The sequence below is a fragment of the Chaetura pelagica genome, unplaced genomic scaffold (assembly GCF_000747805.2).
Source record: "Chaetura pelagica isolate M959 unplaced genomic scaffold, ChaPel_1.0 scaffold147, whole genome shotgun sequence".
Classification (NCBI taxonomy): domain Eukaryota; kingdom Metazoa; phylum Chordata; class Aves; order Apodiformes; family Apodidae; genus Chaetura; species Chaetura pelagica.
This window is the reverse complement of record NW_009954194.1, coordinates 4,543,774-4,552,328: the sequence shown is the minus strand read 5'-3', so window position 1 is coordinate 4,552,328 and position 8,555 is coordinate 4,543,774.

Here is an 8,555-nt window from a genome sequence, read left to right as displayed (position 1 = left end):
AATATCCCTCTCTTCTGCATAAGGGAAGATTTTATTATCTGTATACATCTTCTGTCTGCTTTCCTTTTCTGAGTTTGGCCCATGAAACTGATCCTAAGGTCTTAATCTCTGTTTTATAGTTACAATGATCATCTGGCTATGTTTTCTGTGAAATTAGTAGCTGTATTTTAGGGCTGCTGACAGGTTGGAGCTACCAGGCTTTAACTGCAGAGATTGCGTGTTTCTTTGTCAGAAAGTGGAAAGCCCTATTTACTTTTTAAGCTTTACTCAGCAGTAGTGACTGAACTGGAATATCATTCTAATGGGTTTAGAAGACACGGTTCTAGAGGATTTACAATGCTTCTGTGTGGTGCATAGCACGTAAAGCTCTAGTCTCTCCCAGGAAATCTCTAGGCACTTGTGAGGTAGAAATGTTAAAGTTACTGTTGCACAGGATAGATTTTGAATGTTTCAGCTTTCACAGTGAAGTGTTCGGGAGTGTCCTGGAGGCTTCTTGTAGCCTTTCTGGTCCAACTTTATGTATATCAGTTCTGATTTTGGAATTCAAGGATGGCATTTGTTTGATACCTAAAGATGCTTTCTGTTTGTGAATTAGAAGTTCAGTCTGGCTGCTTGAAATGTTTTCTAACACACAATCTAAAAAAAAAATAATCTGATTTGATTGCTTGGCAATGTGTAGATTCAGTCTGCACTGTTACAGAGAGTAGAAGACCTGTACCAATAAGAAAACGTTTAAATTATCCACTTGAAGCCTTTTCCTTCATGGATAGGAAAAAGTGATGTATTCTTCACTTCTGTTGAAGACTCCTTGCATAATCTATTATTGTGTGCATGAAAAGCTTTTTGAAACTACTTGCAAGGCAATAAATTAACTCAAACTACTTACAGGACTGCCAACAAGTAGCTTAATGAGAATGAAGATATTGAAATAGTATTTTTCAATAACTTTTTTGGTTTTTTATATAAAAATAAAACAACATGATTTCTACAATTTCTAGACAATAGAAGTTGATGCAGGAACTTAAATTAAAAAGGTGAGGAGGCACAGTTTTTACTTCAAGAAATAGCATGACTTAATATGGTAGGACCTGCTACCATTTTATTAATGAAAATAAAAGAAAGAAAAAAAATAATATTTAAATCAGTGTTGATGAGGAACAGTTTAAGTTTCAGAAAATGGAGCTAAATGTAACCACAGGGCATAAAATAAGAAAAACGAGAGAATCCCTATCCCTAATCTGGTAGAACTGGGTGACTGAGCTGACACAGTGATGATACAAATGGGTCAAAACATAGCTAATCTATGGCAGTTTTAATGGCAAAACAACAGCAACAGCAAAAGGTATTTTGTAATTGGGAAAGGGATGATGGATGGTTTGTTTCTTCAGGTGACTGGCCAGTGCAAAATCAACTTGTTAACATGAATAGATGTAAGGGGTACATCTACACAGAGCAAAGTAGTGGCACTGGAAGCTGAAGGGATGCATTAGCCTGCTGCCCTGCCCAATCTAGTTTACTCAGCTGGAAATGTTGTGGTGTGTTCAAGAGGTCAGGCCAAGTCACCCAGGGGCTTGCTTATGAATCTTTGAATCACTGAAACTCATCAGTCTGTGATGTGGCTTCCTTCTCTTGATCTTTGTAGAATCAAAAGAATAACTGTGCTAAGTAGGAGCAGCACTAGATGGATATGAAATAGCCACATTTCCAGTGTCCTGTGGCCTTTTTGGAGACTGAAATGGATGCCTTCTGTGTGTGTGTATACTGATTAGTGATATTGGGTGTGTCTAGTCTAGCTACTTTCCAGAATCATTTTTGTCCAGATTTTTAAGCTGTAAGCACATTTAAAATTATTTTTTTTTTTCCCTCTGAGAGGCTCTGGGAAAAAAAAAAAAAAAAAAAAGAAAAAGATGAGCATTGTTGTGAATTGCCTGCGATGGCTGGCTGAAAACTCTGAATTCAGAGAACAGAGGATTGGTGACTGGCTTCTGTATTGCATATGAGAAAGCTTGGTATTTTCAGAAGCTTACAAACACAAAAGTAAGATCAGCAGAGCAGTATTGCACAGAGCTTCAATTAAAAGGAAATCACCAGGAGTCGTTCATAGATTTCTTCTTTTGTGCTTGAAAAGAGGTCATGCTAGGTGTGTTTTCTAGGGATATAACAGACCACTCTGTCTTTCAGCAGTAAAGTTTTTGCCAATTACCCTATCTTTAACCTTCCATTTATTATGGAAAATTAATTAGAAGGTTCTGGAGAGGAAATGGGGGCTAACTGGGGTCTTTATTTTTTATGGTCTATTTAGCTTTGAAAGCACGAATTAAAATATTTTTCTAATATTTATAATGAAATCTGTCCTCTCATTCTTCTGTCTTGGTGATTACAAAACAAAAGCCCAGACTGTAAGGCTTCAGCCTGTATAATGGAACAAACAGCAGCAATGTCTTCACTGTGCCAGCTGAAATAGAAGCATGAAGAATTAAACCCAGGCAACATGAGATGTACTTAGTCACAGAAGTCCTGTTAAAACAAAAATGTTGGTATTCTTCATGTTTGGAAGCTGGGAGCAGTATAATAGAGTGAGAGCTGATATGATAGGGTCTGGCTTCAGCTGTAGTGTTGAGTGGAGATTTAATCAGAAAAATGAAATAGTCTAATGTAAATCAAGTTAAGCTTACAAGGAACACAGCTCCTACTGAAATATTCTGAGGTTATTTTAGGTAACTGAAATGGCATACTAATTTTTATCTTTTTACTTAAAAAGTAGTTGTTCCTATTTGAAGACGTTTACAAAACCATTAGCAACACTGTCCAGTCACACTACCCTGCACAGGTAGGAAGTCTTTCTGTTTTAATCTGACTTGGCACCTCCCTCACAGCTGGAGTCCTTGCTGTGAGGTGGTGTATCACAGATTGATAACTACAGAGCAGATGGAGAACAGAATGCCTGGACAGTTATTTTATGAGAAGATCAGGAATTACGACTTTATAATCTCCCTTCTTGTGATTTTGGAGAGGAGCCATGTTTACTGCTTTTACAGTAAGCATTAGCATAGCAAATTATGCTATCAACCATAATGAGCAATGCTAGTGGGAGAGGAGGTAATAGTGAGATTGTGAAAGACAAGCCTGAACCTGAAGAACTGAGAATCCTGAGTGGAAATAAATGTTGATTATGCAACCTGTGTACTGAAACATCAGTGTCTAATGGTGAGTCAAGGTTGAAGTGAACTGAAACAGTTTCTTACTCCATATCTTTTATGGCACCTGCAGACAAACTGAAAGAGGAGGCATGCATATTAAGTATGTTCTTGTTCTTTGCAGAGGAAGGGACAGGAAGAATTAAAGGGGGGGTTTCTGCAGAAATATTTTTTTAAATATAAAATATTTTTTTTTCCTATTATTAAATTTTAAGTACACGTAATCAAATTCAGCTTTAGCCTCCTGGAGTCAAATTAAGAAGTGATTTATTCTAATTGTGACATTTTTATACATGTAGAACCAAGCTACAATGTTTGCTTTGGGTCAAATGCATGTTTAAATTTTCTTTATCTGTGTGAACTTTTATGGTATTTTCTTATACTTTGTAATTTAGGTCCTTTACCATCCACATCATCTTTCTTTGAGTAGATTTTTCCCTTGCCCTTCTTCTCCTTCCTCTTGCAACTTCCCACAGCCCTTCCTGTTCAAGTGATCATTATTTTATAGTCTAAAAAATTGCAGAGTGGATAGTAAGTATCTCCACAATACCTGCTACAGAGTAAGGAAGTATTTCAGGCAAGTGTTTGTTAACAAACTTCACTTCTGCTAAATAGTTTATATGTTTCAAAACATTGAATCTGTATATTAAACAACTGCACTGAAATGCTGTAAATTTCACGGTTATAAAAAAAAACAACTTCCGGCAAAGGTAACTAGATGATCTTTAAAGGTCTCTTTTAACCTTCAACATGAATCAGAGCACATAATTCCTTTATGAATACATTGTGCTACTCATCCTTGATTTGTAACTTTTAATTTTTTACTTTGTTTCCTTTCTCCTTTGTAATTTTGCACCTTTTAATATAAATTAAAATAAAATGTAATGCAAGACAGTAGAATTTCAGAGTGGAGATTATCCTTACCACGTTTTTCAATTCAAAGTTTTACAAGCCTACATTTTCAGATTTTGAATTTGCTGAATGTTTTCTGAAACTATTTAGAATTTGATTTCAAATGTCACAGCAGATAATTTGTATATTGGAAGAAGATGTTTCTTGTTGGCCTCTTAAATTCATATGTGTTAAAACAAAATAATTTAAAATATTCTCTCATTTTCCCACTGTATTAGAAGAATGTTTCTTAATAATGTGATACACCTTGAAAGATTAATCACCCAGTAAGTCTTGTCTATTATTTTGGTAAATTGCACCAACTCAGTTAAGATCCAGGAGTAGTATCTAGTGTGAAGTTTGTTTCAGGATATTGAGCTTTTTCTTTTACATGTGTATAGGACTTCTTGAAATACTTTTCTTTGGTAGTTTTCCATACCTTCCATAAAGCACATTTTTGCTTTGTCTATTTTTATTGTTATTTTTCTGTATCTTTTATTATGACTTCTGTATGTGATTGATTTTGGTAGATACTAATGTTGCTTATGCTTCAGAAAATTTAAGTTCAAACATCAAGCTGAGCAAACCTTTTTGCAGACCCATGGCTGAATGAGAAAACTAATTACAATCAAATTAACAAAAAGACCAACCAGGAATTAGGGATGAATTTAGAAGTAGTGAGGAGGTTTTGTTGTTTTCTTTGGGTTTGTTTTGTTTTGTTGTGTCTTTTTTTTTTTTTTTTTCGGAGGGGGTTTTTTTTTTTTTTTTTCGGAGGGGGTTTTTTTTTTTTTTTTTCGGAGGGGGTTTTTTTTTTTTTTTTTCGGAGGGGGTTTTTTTTTTTTTTTTTCGGAGGGGGTTATTTTGTTTGCTTGTTTTAGGGGCTTGTAATTTTTTTTTGGTGTGTGTTTTTTTGTTGCTGTTGTTATTGTTTTAACTTAATTAAAAGCAATTCCTAAATGGGTTTGCCTGGAAAGTAAACTTCATTTAATATTGGGAGATTAGTTGTTGAGTCCTCAGTACAGAAAGACAGATTCATAGCTCTTAAACACCTCTAAGAACTGATTCAGTCTTTAAAGCAAATCGGGTATTTTTTATTAACTTTGAGTAGTGTTGAATCAGTCCTTTATTACTGCTTTGCAGTCACTGGGGAAACAAACTTTTCTATTAGGTACAGCATTTTCCTTAATGGGCCTCTGCCAACAAAATGCTACTACTGACAACTTCCTTCTTCTGCCATCTATGCATAAGGAAGGATGTTAATAACTTGATTTTTATTCCTTGCCTTTTTCAGGATCAATTAAACCTGTTCTGAGCTGGAGAGATGTCTTAGGGTATCAGGAGTTTAGAGCCAGGGAAAGAAGAATTTTATAGTGCTTTTTGTGCTGGAGCATGTTTTTCTCATTATTCTGGTATAGATAGTAGTGCTTTAGTGTTTCTTTCTTAATTAAACTGTTACCAGTGTGTGGGTATACTTTGACTTTGCTTTTGTATGTATTATGTATGTAAGGTATGTATAGGAAGGGGTATCATCATGCCTTGAGCTCCTAGCACTTGCTGAGCTAAGAATGCAGCTGGAGCTGTGGTTAACAAACAGTACTAGTAAATAAAAAGGACTAGGAATTCTGCTTTGGCTCTAAATCAAGAAATACAAAGATTTGCTGGCATACTTCAAAACTCTTCTGCACTCCCGAGCCAAATACCAGCTACCCATTCTGGGAGCTGTAATAACAGCTTAACGGTAAATAAATGGCATGCCAGCACCCAGACCCCTGCTCTGACTCTTCAGTTTAGCAGTGTAGGCAAAGACACAATGTCTACGTGGTACCTGTTTGGCTCGACCAGACCCTTGGTTTGCTGTTCATACTTTAGGTCCTGCACTTTTGAAGTAGTTCCCTTCTAGAGGAAACTCAGGCACAGCAAGTGAGATGGTGTATTGAAGCTCTGCTCTAGGCAGTACAGCTGTGAACCAGGCCAAATTTGGCTGAGCAATACTTGCGTGTCTGTATGCCCTAGCCTCACCTATCTGTGCACGTGCCTTTGGCATTGTGCTCAAGTTCTGCTGTGGTGCAACACAACTTCAGCACTTTAAGCCCTTTGAACTGAAAAAACAAACCCAAGAAAACAACAGTCATTGCATTTCAGAGGCACCATATGCAGCCCAGAGGAGTTACAAGCCAAGTGACGCAAGACAGTCTCTGTTGTCTGGTCCACAGACATGAGAGATGTACTGCTGATCATACCATGTTTCTGTATGAGGCAAGCTGCTCTTGTGTAAGAGCAAGCAGGTGTTCCAAATGTTGCCATTTCTTATCAATAGTTACAATATGGTAATGTTCAGACTTAAAAGCCCTAAGCAACTTTGCATTTAAAAAGCACTGCATTAAACTCTGGGACGAAGAATTTAATTTAAAAAAATGCAACCCCTGTAATTTTCTATTATTTTTTTTTTAAATGTATATAATACTAAGTTGGGCAAGAATTGCTAATGTACAAGTATCTCTATATAGTATTACAAATGGCCCTGACAGAGAACACTTTGTGGACCTACTTGCCACAGGGCAGGACATGAACAATTTTCATATGCTTAAGTACAATTGCATACATTAATGGAATAAAGATCCAGGAGAGAGTGACTGAAATCCAACAGCTGTATTCTGACCTACAGATTGCCAGAGCCCGGAAGAGGACTCTGTATGCTGCCCCTGTTCTTTACATTTCTCCTGAGGCTGCTGTTCCTGGCAGGATGCTGCGATATCTTTGAGCACATATCAATGATTTTATGTTCCTGTTGCAAATCCAAATAACACCTGCTTTTGCAAGTGTTCTTCGTGCTCAAACACATTACATTTTTTTTTTTGTAAAGGAAATAAGACCTGTTGAAAAGAAAAAATGATGCAAATGAAGAGTAAATTCTCAAGGTGCATCTTGTTGACATTGTCCTTTACAGAGCTGGAAATTGTGTTTACCACAGCAGTATTATGTAAGAGAATGGTGGTGTATAAATGTTGCTGCAAAGCACACAAATATTTTATCCTTGTCCCTTAAGGCTGATCTTCTGAAAGACACAAACAATAGATGACTGTGGAATAGGAAAATAACACAGGAAAAGCAGCATGTTTAAGAATTGGCACAGTTTGGTTAAATGCAAGGGGTGGTACAGGTATCTTCTTACTTTTTGCATGTTTTTAAATTAAACTAGAGTTAAGGAATGTCTATAATGTTAATTTATACATTGGTATACTTACAATTAAAGTGTGAGCATTCAGAACTAAGTAAGCTGAGAAGAAAGTGGAAGCAGCCAGCACAAGAAACCAGAGGAATCCTTTGTTTCCAGCGAAGAGCAGAAAGGGCATCCCATGGCTATCACCATCCACATGCTAGCTTTCTACATGATACCAATAATAGGAACATTAATTTTGACTTGTATCAGTTTCACAAGATTTTTGTTTTTTTTTTTTATTTCACCATCAGTTGTGATTACAGGAAAGCTGAGAACCACAGCTAAAATTTGTTCTTTAACTTGTGCTGCATCACATATGTGATCAAAACCACTTCTTCATGCATTACTGAGCATATTGTAACTCTTAGAAGGAAATGGCATTTGAGTTATATTTGTGGGCTTAATATAAACTACTTTGGCTTATAGATTTTAGTTGGTCCTGGCAGCTTCTTACCTTTCTGTTACTGAAGTTGTATGAATATAAGTATTGATTTTCTGCTTAAATGGTTTTCTGCTTAAAAGTCAGAGGCTTGCTGGTATATCACCTTATGTTTTAGTTATACTATGGTGTTGTGCATTACTGATTTTGTATTTTTGAACGTATTTACTGAACACCTGTTCCAGTCTTTTTATAGTGGTCATTTCTTTTATGCATGGTTGTTTTTGCAGTTATTTAAGCTCATACTATCATAGTGCCTATTGATTTTGAAGTGACACTTCTGCTTTTTTCCCAGTTTTTGTGACCTGAATGTATCTCTTGAGATTGCTATGGTAATAACCTCTAGATTCTTTATCTTCTGTGTGTATTAATTTTAGTCTGTACTGATTTTAGCTATAACAAAAAGAACTAGAACAGAAGCACTGACCTATTTTTATTGTGTTAGATAATAAATATCTTCAGTATAAAGTCAGGTAAATCTTCAAAATGGGTCATGTCCTAAAGTCCTGACTAAAGTTTACTTGAAGTTCAGCATGTTTTTAAAAAGGAGACACAGAAACCTCACTAATATGATATGAAAGTGGGAAATTCACCTATAACTGTGTTCTGAGTTCACAAATTCCATAGAAATAATTTAAATTTGTAACAGTTGAGTTCCTGATTTGTTCCTAGAACTTCTGCTTTTTGAAGTAGTTTTACTAGCTATTATTTAGTTGATGAGACATAAAAGCCAACTCTCAAATCTCTACATATAGTAGAAATCTCACATTTTCTTACACTATTATATAATGTCCAATTATATATGTAC